We start from the raw sequence: 16,323 nt of genomic DNA, 5'->3' as shown, positions 1-16,323 counted from the left end.
GAACAAATGAAGGGTTGAAATAACTATTCCAAAGCCTTCACAATCCTACTTATTTTTAACAGATGGTTAACAGCAGTAACAATAGTTAAATTCAATAAAGAAAGTTTACTGAAGAAACAACAATGCATAATGGGAATATGATACATTTCATCTTGTGGAAGAATGAGATCAAATGAGCCATAGAAGTCTCTTCAAACGAGGACTTCAGAAAAATTATATTTGGGGTAGTAGACTTCAGTTAAGTTAATTGCCTCCTGTACACCAGGTTCAGTCTTTGTGTTGTTTCTTCCTTGTAATATATGAGTAACTTACTGCTCCATGCCAACCATATTCACTTTATGATGATATGAATATTTTAATCTATTGTCTGCCTCTTCAGTATTCATACTTCAAAATCTAAGAACTGTTCTATTTATGTTTCCAAATGGATGCCAAAGAGGACAATGACGTTTACTATTAAAGAGCTAAAAAGAATACAATAAGTTCATGTACTTTTTGAACCTTTCTTGTGCATTAATGTAGGTGACCAGATGGAGGAAACTCGCTTGAAATAGTGTAGGATTTGGAGTCTGGAATGCCAGATTACCCAAAAGGGCTTTGAAACCCTAGTTTATGTTAGTGCAGTTTATTAAGTACGTTATTAAGAAACAGCAGTTTGAATATTATGCATTGGCTAAATAGACAAAAGCATGCAGCTCATTGACAAGAGAGGATGATTTACCAGTCCCTGAGGGTGAATGGATGAATGAAATCAGTTTATGTAAGAGGTTTCAATTTGTTGATTCTGTTCTCCACTTTTATCCTTTTTTTTATTGAATGAGTCGATATGCAAGGAAGCTCTTTTTCCACTTTAAGATGACAGTTCCTGGCAAGGACTGCCTTTCAACCTCAAACCGCCCCTTACTATACTTCATTTCTAGAGGCTAGTCTTTCATCTTAGGTCAATCACTTGTTCAAGGGGCTTTCTCTGATGATCAAAGGAGAAGTACTAAAGGTGTCACCTCCCATCTTTGGCTGAGGTCATCCTATAGCTTCTCCAAAGTTATTAAACTGGAAAGGGTGCAAAAAATATTTACAAGGATGGAAGGTTTGAGTTATAAGGTAGGATTGAATAGGCTGGAACTTTTTATCCCTGGAGTGTAGGATGCTGACAGTTGGCCTTATAGAGGTTTATAAAATTGTGAGGGTCATGGATGGGTGAATAGCAATGGTTTTTTTCCCAGGGTAGGGGAGTCCAAATCTAAAGGGCATAGGTTTAAGGTGAGGCTGTAAAGATGTAAAACGGACCTGAGAAGCAACTTTTTCACAGAGGATAGTGTATATCTGGAATGAGCTGTCAGAGGAAGTGCTAAAGGTGGGCATAATTATGACATTTAAAAGATGTTTAGATCGGTACGTGGGTTGGAAAGGTTTTGAGGGATAATTAGCCAAACACAAGCAAATGGGACTAGTTCAGTTTAGAAAACCTGGTCGCATGGACAAGGGTCAGTTTCCATGCTGCATGACTCTATGACTAATGCAAATGCCATTTGTTAAATCCTTGTACATAGAACATAGAACAACACAGCGCAGACCAAGCCCTTCGGCCCTTGATATTGCACCAACCTGTGAATTATTCTCAGCTTGTCCCCCGACACTATCCCAAAATCAACCATGTGCTTATCTAAGGATTGTTTAAATCTCCCTAATGTGGCTGGGTTGACTACATTAACAGGTAGGGCATTCCACACCTTTACCACTCTCTGTGTAAAGAACCTGCCTCTGACATCTGTTTTAAATCTATCACCCCTCAATTTGTAGTTATGCCCCCTCGTACAAGCTGATGTCATCCCTAACTAATTTCACTGTCTACCCTAACTAATTCTCTGATCATCTTGTATGTCTCTAGGTGTTTAGTATGTTTACGTAATAGGGTTTACGTTACCCCAAAGCTCCCTGAGAGTACTTTACTTCTTGTCTACTATCTTTGTTTTACCTTACCCCTTAGAGACAAAGAAACTACAGATACCGGAATCCAAAGTAGACAAGCAGGAGGTTGGAAGAACACAGCAAACCAGGCAGCATCAGGAGGTGGAGAAATCGACTTTTGGTATAACCTCTTTCAGGAATGGAGGTGGTGATAGGGGAGCTGCAGTTAAAGAGATTGGAGGTAGGGTTTTGCGTGGGGAGATGGACAGAAAATGGTAAGATATTCACCCTGGCTGGGAGGATTTTTTTTTCTGAAGACAGATACAGAAAGAAAACATGCAACCTTCTGCCAGGATTTTACAATTCTACGTTTACTAATATTCCAAACATATCATTTCTCACAAGGGCACTGCACCAGGTAGCATGAGGGAGATAGATTAAGACTGGCAGCTTTTGTTATTACATCATAGTTCAGCTTCAGGGATTGTGACATGGGAATTAATATATCTTGGTAGCGCTCTTGTGCTGTCTATTTCAATAAATCCTCAGTCAACTTGTTCATTGGACACAAGTATTGAAATATATGAACTGGACATTTGATTTACTATAACACCAAACAGCTTTCCCTCGGGAAAATATACTTGGAGGACTCCTTTTCTTCAACAGCCACTAATGAATGTCATCTCTATAGCAACGATGCTACAATCTCAAGTAATTGCTGAATCCTCCGAACCAAGTGGATATAGCTATTGACGGTATCGTATATTGGGGCAATTATTTGTTATTCACAGAATTATAATAAATGCATCAATATTTTGATCAGAAAGATTGACAGTGAAAAATGATTTTTCAAAATCTGTTTAAAATTTATTTGTCACATTCAAGTTGATGTCCACTGGACAGAGCAAAATTGAAAGAAAATGTATGGTAAGAGTTATATTCAGACTGTCATACAATCACTGACATTTTGCCCCTTTTTTTTGCAGGACACAGATTCCCATAAAAGGAGGGAACAAAAAAAGTACTGGTAGAGGTCTGCTACAACTACATGCACTCGTCCCCTGGGAGGAAATGGCGTTTATAATCAAGAGTCCATGGACCTCACCACCCATTACCCTTAATCCAACATTGCCATTTTGATTTTCTGTTTCCACACTCATATAACCTGACTCCTGGCCAACCTAAATATAGCTAGAAGGAAGAGAAAGTTCAAACCATACTAAAGATGAGGAAGCAGTCTCACTTGATCTAACATTTGTTTGCATCAGCTCTGATACTGGTACTGCATACAGCTTAGAGTGTTTTATTTCATTCATTTTCAGATTGTGAGCATCATAGGCAAGACCAGCATTTATGTCCAATCCCTAAATGCCGATGAGAAAATGGCATTGTGCCATCTTTTAGACCTCATACATTCATAAGATAGAGGAGCAGAATTAGGCCATTCAGCTCATTGAATCTGCTCTGCTATTCGATCATGGCTGATATGCTCCTCACTTCATCTATTGTACTCTATGCTACTTTCTCCCCACTGCCACCCCTTCCCATTTTTCTCTTCACTCTGCAGACACCCTGCCTCTATTCCTGATGAAGGGCTTTTGCCTGAAAGTTCAATTTTCCTGCTCCTCGGATGCTGCCTGACCTGCTGTGCTTTTCTAGCACTACTCTAATCTAGACATTATCATTCTCTCTCCATATCCCTTCAACTCATTACCCATTAAAAATCTAACTCCTTCTTAAATTTAACCACTGTCCCAGCATCCACCACATCTTGGAGGAGTGAATTCCACAGATTCACAACCCTTTGGGAGAAGTAGTTTCTCCTCAACACTGCTTTAAATTTGCTACCCCTTATCCTAAGACTATGACCTCTCATTGAGAAGTGCCCTACATGAAGAGGCATCCACTCCACGTCCATTTTATCCACATCTTTTATCATCTTGAATTCCTTAATTTGATCTCCCCTCATTCCAGAGAATGTAGGCCTGAACTGTTCAATCTCTCTTCATATGACAAGCTCCTCTGCTGAAGTCCAAATAATGGTAAACTCTGACTCAACAGCAATGAAGGAATGGCAGTATTGTTGGCAGTGATAATGTCTAGATTAAAGTGGTGCGAGAAAAGCACAGCAGGTCAGGCAGCATGCGAGGAGCAGGAAAATCGAACTTTCAGGCAAAAGCCCTTCATCAGGAATAGAGGCAGGGTGTCTGCAGAGTGGAGAGAAAAATGAGAGGGGGGTGGGGGTGTGGAGAAAGTAGGATAGAGTACAATAGGTGATTGGAGGTGGGGATGAAGGTGATAGGTCAGAGAGGAGGGTGGAGTGGATAGGTGGAAAGGAAAATAGGACTTTAACTTTCCCCAATGTAGAGGTAATTCCGGTGGCATTGCAGAAATCCATTCCAAGAAAAAAGAAACATACTAAGGGGAGAACAAGGCAGCAATGGCTGCAAAGGAAAAAGCTTAAAATACTTAAAAAGCTTAAAATGTTGTGAAGATTAAATAGGAAGCCAAAGGATTTGAGAAGCCTTTAAGAGCCAGCAGAAGATAACTGAAAAAGCGATAAAGATCAGAAGTAATATGAGAATAAGCTGTCTAGTAATATAAAAGAAGATTGCAGGATTGTTTTTAGGTAACTAAAAGATGAGAGAGGCAAGAGTGGATATTGGACTGCTGAAATAGTGGAGGAACCGAATAGGTACTTTGCATCTGTTTTCACTGTGGCAAATAGCAGCAGCATACCAGAACTTGAATAGAGCCCACGACCATCAGGAAGGTGCAGGTGCTGGGGAAGCTGAATGGGCTGAAGGTGGATAAATCACCCAGACCGGATGAACTACACACTAGAGTTCTGAAGCAGATAGCTGAGGGCATTGCAGAGGCTTTGGTGGTGATCTTTCAGAATCACTGGAGTCAGAGAGGGTTCCAGACTGGAAAATGGCGAATGTAACACCTCTGTTTAAGAAGGGAGGGAGACTGTAGGCCTGTTAGGCTGACCTCAGTCATTGGTAAGATTTTAGAGCACATTGTTAAGAATTAGATTGTGGAGTACTGAGAAGTGCATGATCAAATAGGGCTGAGTTAGCATGACTTTCTCAAGGGGAAGTCATGCCTGACAAATCTATTAGCATTCTTTGAGGAGGTAATGAGGAGGTTAGAAAAAGCTGAGCCAGTGGACGGGATCTATTTGGATTTGCACAGAGCCTTTGACAAGTTGCTGCACAGGAGACTGCTAAATACGATAAGAAACCATGGTATTAGGGACAAGGTATTTGAAAGTTTAGAGGATTGACTCAATGGCAGAACAGAGTGAGTGGTGATAAATGAGCCTTTTTCAGGATTGCAGCAGTGACTAGTATTGAGACCACAACTATTCACATGATGCATTAACGATCTGGACGAAGGAACTGAGGGCATTGTTGCTAAATTTACAGCTGGCAAAAAAGATAGTTGGAGGGGCAGGTAGCGTTGAGGAAGGGGGTAGGCTACAGGAGGACTTGGCAAGGTTGGGGGAGTGACGAATAAGGGACAGATGGAATATAATGTGGGGAAGTGTGAGGTTATGCACTTTGGTGGGAAGAATTTCTACTTTCTAAAGAGGAAAAGGCTTTGGAAATCTGAAGCACAAAAAGGACTTGGGAATCCAAGTTCACAATTCTTTTAAGGTTAACATGCAGGTTCAGTTGACAATTAGGAAGGCAATGCAGTGTTAGCATTCATTTCAAAACGGAAAGAATACTAGAGGGCCGAGGGGGCCGTAGGAGGAGATGGCTTCGGGTTGGTGCCTGGCTTCAGCGGTCAGTGCGCCAGACTACCACTGCACCTCCTTTATCTGCTGGTTTGATTGTGAGGTTGGGATTGGAGCAGAGGGCGTGGAGGGCTGCGCATTGTGAAAGTGATAGGTTGGAGTGGGGGAGGGGGGTAGACAGGTTGAGGCAGTTAATTTCTCAGCGGCAGTTGGAAATGAAGAGATCGAGGGTATGCAATGGGCCAGCACGGGGTGTCCAGATGGCTGGAGTCTGTTGGCGGTGGGCAAAGGGGTCCTCGCTAGGTGGGTGGGTATCCCAATTGTGAAAGTCAGCTCGGAGGCGGAGGTGGCGGAAGAAGTGTTCAACGTCACGGCGTGTATTAAACTCATTGATGCGTGGGCAGAGGGGGATGAAGGTGAGGCATTTGCTGAGGACTGATCGTTCGTCCTCATTGAGGGGCGGAGGTCAGGGGAATTGGTGAAAACTCGGCAGGGCTGGGAGCTAGGACCTGGTGTAGGTGTGGAGCTGGGAGTGGGGGCGGAGCCTGTAACTGGAGTGGGCATGGTGTTAGGGGGAATGGGGGTAGAGTCATGTGCAGGGATGGTGTTCCCCTCAGGGTTCTGGGGGGGCGGGGATGGTGATCTTGCCATTGTACTTTGGTGGTGAGATGAGAAAATGTTGAAAGGGGTAGCTATGATACAAACAAGTGGTTGCTTTGTCCTAAATGGTGTTGAGTTTCTTGTGTTTTTTGACATGCCATCATCCAGGCAGGTCGAGAGACTGCCATCGTGCTCCTGACTTTTGCCTTATAAATCTTGGAAACGCTTTGGGTTGTCACGAGACAAGTTACTAGGCTCTGACCTGTTCTTGTAACCACAATATTTATATGGCAGCTGTTTCTGGTTATTGTTAGATCGGTGCCAATGTTGTAACTGAACAGCTTGAAAATGAACATGGCAGGTTCTGGAGAACAGGGCTCCAGTACTACAGCCAGCATGGTGTCAGTGCCCATTGTCTTTGCTGTACCAGCGCCTTCAGCTGTTTCTTGATATCACATGAAATAAATTGAATAGTTTGAAGACTCGCATTTGTGATGCGGAGGATGTAAGGAGGCAGCTGAAAATGTGTTGCTGGAAAAGCGCAGCAGGTCAGGCAGCATCCAAGGAACAGGAGAATCGACGTTTCAGGCATGAGCCCTTCTTCAGGCTGTCCTGAAGAAGGGCTCATGCCCGAAACATCAATTCTCCTGCTCCTTGGATGCTGCCTGACATGCTGCGCTTTTCCAGCAACACATTTTCAGCTCTGATCTCCAGCATCTGCAGTCCTCACTTTCTTCTAGATGTAAGGAGGCAGACAAGTTAGATCATTCAATTGGCACTTTTGGTTGAAGATGGTTACAAGTGCTTCAGTTTTGCTTTTGTGTTAATATTCTGGGATTCCTGTCTCATTGGTGATTAGATTGGGAATACCTTCCTGTAGTTTATTGTTTAATTGTCCAACACAATTCACAAATGATTGTTGCAGTGCTGCAGAATTTTGTACTAATCTATTGATTGTGGAATCACTTTGCTTCATCTATACCATGCTGTTTTCACCACCTACTAAGCATTAGTCCTGTTGTCACTTTGTCAGGTTGGTTTCTCATCTCATCTTTGCCTGATAGTGCTTCTGGTATACTATCCCTTGTAATGAGAAGGATATGCTGGGCTAAGAGGTTACAGACAATTCTGCTGCTGCTGGTGACCCACAGTGCTTCACCCTTGAGAGCTTAGAGTTGGTAGATCTATTCTAAGCACCATGGCAGTACCACCTTGTATGCAGGAGGGTGCCCTCAGTGTGAAAATAGTACTTAATCTTTGGACTGTACAGTAGTCACTCCAATAAATCATTTACTATAAAGATGAATCGACAACAGCAAGGCTGGTGAGGGCAAATAGACTGAAACCTCTTATTGGTTCACTCTCCAGCTGTTGCAGATCCAGTCAGGCAGATACATCCTTTAGGACTCTGCCAGTTCAGCCAGTAGTGTTGGAACTGTGCCATTCTTGTTGATGGAAAACAAATTCCCCATTCCAGAATATTTTCTGCTCAGTGCCTGGACAAGGTTCCCAAATTGTTGAGGTCCCAGATGAGATACCCTGAATTATCAAGCTCCCAGGTAAAGAGGTATGAACTTTCTCCCCTTCTTTATTCACCCATCCCCTCTGTTGGTTACACCAAGATTAATTTACAAAGGATCACTCCCTTGTGAATACCTTTTTCCCAGACCAAATGAATTTGTGCTTTTTGAAAGCAGCCAACTAAATTAGGGTTTCTTGAATAATAAAGGAGCAAGTTAATAGATACTAAATGTGACAGGAAAGAATAATGCTACACACATACATATTAGAAATAAGTTTTTAAACTTTCAAAGATAGCCAGATGAATGTCTATAGATCAATTGTGAACAGTAGACAGTGGAACATTGATAGTGAACAGTCAATCTTGGGATTCTTAATTTTACAGATCAATTGAAATTTTTTGTCCTTTTTTTTAATGGAGATTGACACTGGCAGCCCTGGAAATGAGACAGTGTATTTTCCCTTAACTTACCTGCAATGCAGAGGTGATTAGTGGGTGGCACTTCATCTGTGACCTTCACAGTGCACTTGAACTCAGTTTGAACTCTGATTCATACAAATGAATTCCTAAACTCACGAGCACACCTTCATCCACTAGCACACAGACAAGGGTTGAACTGGCTTTTAGCCTCTAGGTAAAAACAATGACTGCAGATGCTGGAAACCAGATTCTGGATCAGTGGTGCTGGAAAAGCACAGCAATTCAGGCAGCATCCAAGGACAGGCCTGTCCTCGGATGCTGCCTGAATTGCTGTGCTCTTCACCACTGATCCAGAATTTTAGCCTCTATGCTTGTGTATTCTTGAAAGGGGAACACTTGAAACATGTCTCTTGCCCAGACTGCTGATTTTTGTTCCATCATATTAACAGCTTAAGATCACTTCTGTGAATTTACAATTGAATTGGTAACATATGTTTTGCATTTGAGGCTTCTTTGATACCCATTTTTGTGACATTCCAGAATTCCTGTCCAGACTGCCACTGGAGTTACATCTGCAATTGTTTTGCCTGTATCAGTCCTCTTTTAAAAAAGATATATTGGAATTTAAAAGCTCAACGTGTCCTTAGGTAATCTGGGGTCATGATCATGACGTATCAAACAGTTTCTACTCTACTGTTGATAGAATACTGAATAGACTCAAACTCATAACATTCACCTGTACCAGTGTTTTTTGTGTTTGTCACTGTTTACCCATTATTTACTTATCTATGCTACTTAACTCTGATCTTCCTGTATTGCTCACAAGACAAAGCTTTCCACTGCGCCTTGGTAAACGTGACAATAAATTCAATTCAATTCAATATTCTATGTCCTTAGCTCGCTTAGTGATACTTCCAAGTGATGTTCAAAAGGGAGAATTACTGGGAGTACAGATATGTCAACTGAGAGATGAATGTAAATAGAAATTAGCAGGAATTTTAACCTGATACCATGAAACTTCATGGGGTGCAGAGTCAACATTGTGCACTCTCAAGACACTCTCACTTGACTGTATATCACGAAGCCAGGGACTCAGATGAAATAGGATATGTCTAGGGATGGTGCTGGCCAGGTCTGTTCCATTGGTATGAAAGTATGATTCCAAAATGTGGCTGTGACAGGCTGTTACTTGCCCAATTTTAACGCTGGCCCACAGATGTTAGTGAAGAGGATCTTGAAGGATTGACTTTTAAATATGTCTGTGTCTGGATTAACATAGAATGGTCGATCCAGTTTTATAATTTTCAACTTTTCAGCTGATAAAACTGAATGGCTTGCTGGCCATTTCAAGTGCTCACCTAAGAGTGTACCACATTCCTCTGGAGTCTAAAGTTGCATGGATGAGGCAAGGACAACAGGTTTCTCTCCTGCCAGGCATGAGTGAACGAGATGGGATGTGACAACAATGATTGTTTTATTTTACGCTCACTATCACTGAGACCTTTGCATTCCAGAGTTATTTCATGAATTGAATTTAAAATCCAACAGTTGTCATGGTTACTTGAATTCCTGCCCCAGAACATGAACTTGGTATACTTTACCTACTCTAATTTTTCACTTTGTAAATTTCTTTTAAAAATATTGTGGCTCCTTCCTTCAATAAAAAATGTGATGGAGATTTCAATGGGAAAGTAAAAGGAACAGAGATATTCACACACTAACCCCCACCTGCCCCACAAAATCACTGGTTTAGAGGCAAAGATCCTGATGGTAATGTAATCTTGTTTTTCAGGCAGAGAAGGCACTATTAGCATTCCACTAACATTGCCAGATAGTCAGTCATTTGGAGAGTAATGCAGAAAAATACCTTACCCCCTTATACCCAATCCTAGTATAAGGATTAATATGAAAAATCCCATCAGACGGTTAGATCACTTTTTGACAAGTGATTCAATGGATAATTTGGGACCAATGGTTCCTTGTTTTTTGGCCACGGGCTAGAAGATCTCAGAGCTGATGACCATTACAACTACAGATGGTGGAGCTGGTTAAGGAATGTGAAGTGCACGATAATGAGGTGAATCTGGTGATACAAAGCTGGTATGGACGCAGGGGGAGATTGGGGGGCAGGTGTCAGGCTATTCCAGAGGTAACATACATTGAGTTACTGCTGAGCAACAAGGAAGTATGTGTTTGAAGAAGGAGGAAAATTAGCTTGCAAACCTGAAACAACACCTACTAATGCTAAACTGGAAACCTTGCTGCAGCTTTAATTGGCTGGTTTTATTGCATAAAGGTAGAACATCCTGATCCATGGTCCTTCATATGAAAATGTACAAATGTTTAATCACTTTGTTTAAATAACCTGATGATATTTACAGGTCAGATGAAAAAGGAGCTTGTTGTGTTGGTGTTATTACACGACAGTTTTTAATCAGGGTCAACACTTACTCATTAATCATTTAAATCCTTTAAAAATAAACTGATCATCATTTGTTGAAGCTTGCTATTCAAGGAATGTTAATAAAAAACAATCTGAAAAACACTGCTGTGTATTTTATATTTTATTAACTACTGAGGCCAGTTAACGTATTTAATGCATGTTTCTAGCTTCTTATCACATCCTCAGAATATCCCCAATCCACCGCATCTAATTAACCAGCAACAGATCATGTGCGCAATGCATTATCACAAAACAGAGAAATTACCAACTCAGAAGAAAGTAGGTTTGGGGACAGTTAAAATTGGCCCAATGTCTAGCCTGGCAATGGGTCATCTCAATTCAGATTGCTTCCATATCTTTTAGCTGATGTCAAAGGCACTTAATTGAAATTGCTCCTCACAATCCCAAAAGAAAAGCCTTCCCTTCCCAAGCATTCACTTTCCTCCCACAGACACGCCTTGAAATCTTCTCAGTGACTGACCTTGCAGCTGCAAATACCTTTGGTGCTATCTGTAGCCTCTTGTCCCATAGATTATGAGATTCACATAAATCATGATGATGTGACTGATTAAATGATTCTTATATCAATAAGAGAGAAGATGCCAGTCCAGATTGAGCATGTGAGGAGAGAGATCTTAAACACTACACTAGAAAGCTGTATTTGAGAACCAAATATGTATAGATATAAATAAAGGAATTCTTCTGTACGTAGGGAGTAGAAGAATCTTGATAACTGATAAGGGGAAAACAGCATCAAGGACTGTACATTTGCAGAAACCTACAGCCCAGAAATTCACTAAGTAGCAGTATTGCATAAAACACAGGGTAAAACACAATTGCAGTGAGGTAAAACACTTCTAAAGCCATGTTATGAAACTAAAACAGTTGGAAAGGGAATACTCCAAAGGCAGCATAGGATCTTGGAAGACCTCCAGATAAAAAGGTGGAAAAGGAGAATTACTCTGAAGGCAAGGAAAAGACTGTGAAAAACTTCGGTTATAGAGTCAGAAGATTCTAAAAGATGAGAAGAGAACAATTCAACAAGAAGAAAGTATGAGAATATAATGCATTGATCAAAGCACTTTATTAAATGTATTCATTCAGCAATGTGGATATTCTGGCTGGGTCAGCATTTATTGCCCTTCCTTAGTTTACCTTGAGAAGGACTACTTCATCAATGTTAAAAATCACACAACACCAGGTTATAGTCCAACAGGTGTAACTGGAAGCACACTAGCTTTCGGAGCGTCACTCCTTCATCAGTTGGTCTGAAAGCTAGTGTGCTTCCAAACAAACCTGTTGGACTATAATCTGGTGTTGTGTGATTTTTAACTTTGTACACCCCAGTCCAACACCGGCATCTCCAAATCATACTTCATCAACTGTAGTGCGTTTGGTGTGGGAACACCCACAATGCCATTTGGAAAGGAGTTTCAGAATTTTAATCTAGAAGCAGAGAAGATATATTTCCAAGTAAAGATGGTGAATAGCAAGGTGTTCCCATATGTCTGCTGCTCTTGTCCTTCTTTGTGGAAGTGGTTGTAGTTTTACAAGGTAGTGTCTCAGCAGCCTTGAATTTCTGCAGAGAATGTTTTAGATGGTACACATTGCTGCTATGTCACTGGTGGAGGGAATCGGTGTGTGTGGATGCAGTATCCATCACAGCCATGGTAGCTCAGTGGTTAACACTGCTGCCTTACAGCACCAGGGACTTGGGCTCAATTCCACCCTTGGGTCACTGTGCAAATGCTACACACATTCTCCTCCTATGTGGGTTTCCTTTTTGAACTCTGGTTTCCTCCCACAGTTCAAACAAGTGCAGGTTAGGTGAACTGGCCAAACTAAATTGCCCATAGTGTCCAAGGATGTGCAGTGCAGGTGATTAGCCATGGGAAAGATGGGCTTGGTCTGGGTGGGATGCTTTTCAAAGGGTGGGTGTTGATTCACTGGGCTGAATGGCCTGATTCCACACTGTAGAGATTCTATGATCAAGTGCTCTGTTTTGTCCTGGATGGTGTCAAGCTTCTTGAGGCAAGTGGGGAGTGTCCCATTACACTCTTAATTTTTGATGTGTAGATGGTGGACAGCTTTGGAGAATCACAAGATGAGTTCTTTGCTACAGAATTCCTAGCCTCTGACCTGCTCTCGTATTTACATGGCTAATCCAGTTGTAGTGATGTCCGGCTATGATGATTAGATTCTCTCTTTTTTTGGCGATGATCATTGCCTGGCATTTGTGTGATCAATTGTCAGCCTAAGCCTAGATAAGGTATAGGTCATGTTGTGCATGGGCATAGTCTGTTTCAGTATCTGAAGAGGAGTGAATGGTGCTGAACATTCTGCAGTGAACATCCCCAGTTCTGACCTTATGATGGAGGGAAGGTCATTGATGAAACAGCTGAAGATGAGCTGATCAAACTACCTGACAAACTCCTGCAGAGATGTCCTGGAGCTGAAATAACTGACCTGCAACAAACTACCAAGAATTGAGAATTTCATTGCATTGTAGGAGTTTTATGATTGGAAAAAAATCAATCACTGAGAAGTATTCATTTACTTCTGGTTTAGAAGGATCAGGATTTTCTTTTTATTTTGCTTCTGGGAAAACATATAGATTGGCAAGTTGTTGGTTTCAGTTTTTAGAAGTTCCCGGTTGAAGTTAAATGTACAGTGTTTTCTCCTAGGGAAAGCAGCTAGTTCAGAGCAGTTAGGAAATAGGTTACCTTAGTGTAAATGTTTTAGTTTGAAAATCATACCTGAAGCATTGGTTAGAACTTTGAATGGGCTATTTGAAGCCATGTAAGTCTAATCACTGTTGTGTGAACAATCATGGAAGAAGCTTTCAAACTCTGAATTGGGAATTGAAATAAACAGTTAAGTCATTACATATTTTAAAAGCATAATCTATTAAGCCAGATTTCAATTTAAAATTTGATGTCTAGTAGTAACATCAGGTGCAATCATTACACAACATATTTGTTGTTTGAATGTTGCTGCCCAGCCAGATCCCACTCCTGGTTAAAAAACTTTTTTTTTTAAATTGTTCATAGCAAGTATCTATTAACGATTCATCTGCTCTGGGCCAAATTAGTGAATGATCATCAGTCATGTTTCTGTATTGATGGAGAATGATTGCTTTTCCTGATCTTCAAACAATGGTTCATGAGCAAGATTTTACATATGTGAATATATTGTTTATACAAATAATACTTCTGTCAGAATGAAGGTATTTTAAGCATTCATGAGGTAGAGATTTTCATAAATGCCACTGAGAGAGATCATGAACATTGAAGAGGGAGATGGCATGGGGCAGGGTGACACTAGGCACATGATACACAAGATGGCCGCTGAACCATCAGTTGGCCAACTTGACAGAAGATGGTCATCGGATCACAACATGGGGAGAAACAGCAGAGCTGATTCAGACACTGCCTGAGGCCACCAGAATGCCAGCACAATGTACTTGATTAGTTTAATGCCGGTGTAGGAGAGAATACACATGAGTAATGAACACTGCCCGCCAAAGTGTCTGGGTCCAGCCAGCACCTCTTATAGAAATGCTAACAATTTGATACAGTTTCAAGACAAAATGTTAACGGCCAGGGCTGCAGTAATCGTCCTTACTACAGCGCTCATTACTACAGCAATGGATTTCTGTGCAGGCATTGAAACTGACATTGTTAAACAAAGACTGTATCAAAACTATATGATTCTGTAACAAATACTATAAACAAACCATGTACAAAGACAATAATCTCATCACTGACCTATTGTGCCACAAGATGTATTAAAAAAATTGGTCAAGAGAAGACTCACAGCTGACATCTATGCTGTTGGTGCCTTTCTCTCCCCGGAGCTCCGGTATTTCCTTGTGCAATAATCTCAGACATTTTACTCTAACTCTGGCTCCGAGACTGGTGATTTTCCCCTCAACAACATTAAATTAAGAATTCTACAGTACAGAAGGAAGCCATTTCACCCATCATTACTATGCCAACTCCTCAAACAATTCTCCAATTAGTTCTAGACCACTTCCCATTTTTTATAGTATAGTAATCTTTTCCTCTTCCAAAATATTTATTTCATGCCATTTGGACGGTTTGCATCGAATCTGCTTCCAAGTGCATGAGGAACAAAAGGTGAGATTTGTGCTAACTATCTAAAGGAGGAAACCATGAAATAAACAGAAATTCTGAGGTTATGAAGGCTTGTATTGCATAGTGAAGAACAAAGGGAGAATGGAAAAGGATGCATCAATAAATTTTCAAAAAGAGCATTCAAAAAATTAATTTGGTTCCTGAAGCAAAGGTTTATGAACATGAGAAGCAGAACTTGGGATGAAACTGGAATGGGAGTGTGTTTACAGAGCAAATAATCTTCAGAAAATGCACGGGGACAAACGGTCAAGCATGAAGGAGGAACTGAAGGAAATCCTTATTAGTCAGGAAATGGTATCGGGGAAATTGATATGATTAAAACCTTGGAAATAACAGATGCATTGGTGATCATTTTCCAGCATTCTGTAGACTCTGGAAGAGTTCCAGTGGATTGGAAGGTAGCTAGTGTAACCCCACTCTTAAAAAAAAAGGAGGGAGTCAGAAAATGGGGAATTATAGGATGGTTAGCCTGACATTGATGGTGGGGAAAATGTTGGAGTCAATTATTAAGGATGTAACAACTAAGTATTTGAAAAGCGGTGACAGAATTGGTCCTAGTCAGCATGGATTCAGTAAAGGAAAATCATGCTTGACAAATCTTCTGGAAGTTTATGAGGATAGGACCAGTAGCGTGGACAAGGGTGAATCAGTAGATGTTAATTTTCTGGACTTTCAAAAAGCTTTTGACAAGTTTCCACACAAGAGCATAGTAAGGAAAATTAAAGCTCATGGTATTGGAGGCCATATATTGACATGGATAGAGAATGTGGTTGGCTCACAGGAAGCAGCGAGTTGGAATAAATGGGTCCTTTTCAGAGTGGCACTCAGTGACGAACAGGGTACTGCAGGGTTCAGTGCTGGGACTCCAGCTGTTCACAATACAGAAGAACCTTGACTATCCGAAGCTCATGGGCGTAAATATTTTGTTCGGTAAATTGAATGCCAGATAATCAAATGCTGGCTAACATAGTTTAGTCATATCTTGTTTGGATAATCCAAAATTCAGATAATCGAGGTTCCTCTGTATACAGAGACCCATTTATTCCAACTCTCTGCTTCCTGTGTGCCAACCACGTTCTCTATCCATGTCAATACATTACCTCCAATACTATGAGCTGTACACAGAGGAATCTCAATTATCCGAATATCAATTATCTGAGTTTTGGATTATCCGAAGAAGATCTCAAGGTCCCAATAGAAACATTACATCAAAGGCGTGTTTCCAACTCTGATCGCGTCTTTTGTTTACAATGATTGAAAATGAAATGCTGCCGAGAACAGTCCCAGATATCAATGGGAGCCCAGGCACCATCTTCAAATGGCTGACAGCCTGCTCTCTCTCTCTTGCCCCCACATTTTCCCTGGAGTTCTAACAGGGGTGTACCCTAAACCCCACTTCCCCAGAAAATCTCTCTAACATTGTCCTGTACAGGGCAAAGGTGGAACCTGTCAAAATGTTGCAGTAAAATGTTGTGTGTGCTATTTGGTGACTCACCCCCCCCCCCAAAGGCAGCAGCCTTGTTGCTGG

The 16,323-nt window shown here is 41.1% G+C and overlaps 1 long non-coding RNA gene across 1 annotated transcript; it reads left to right on the top strand.

Moving 5' to 3' along the window:
- The first annotated feature begins 1,676 nt into the window (after positions 1 to 1,676).
- Positions 1,677 to 3,250, top strand: LOC122549296. Its single transcript, XR_006311483.1, has 3 exons — positions 1,677 to 1,714; positions 1,988 to 2,149; positions 2,895 to 3,250. It is a non-coding gene; the product is annotated as an uncharacterized LOC122549296 (long non-coding RNA).
- Positions 3,251 to 16,323: the final 13,073 nt, after the last annotated feature.

Source organism: Chiloscyllium plagiosum, chromosome 4, assembly GCF_004010195.1.
Source record: "Chiloscyllium plagiosum isolate BGI_BamShark_2017 chromosome 4, ASM401019v2, whole genome shotgun sequence".
Taxonomy (NCBI): domain Eukaryota; kingdom Metazoa; phylum Chordata; class Chondrichthyes; order Orectolobiformes; family Hemiscylliidae; genus Chiloscyllium; species Chiloscyllium plagiosum.
The sequence above is the reverse complement of the archived record's forward strand: the minus strand, read 5'-3'. Positions and strand labels throughout refer to the sequence as shown.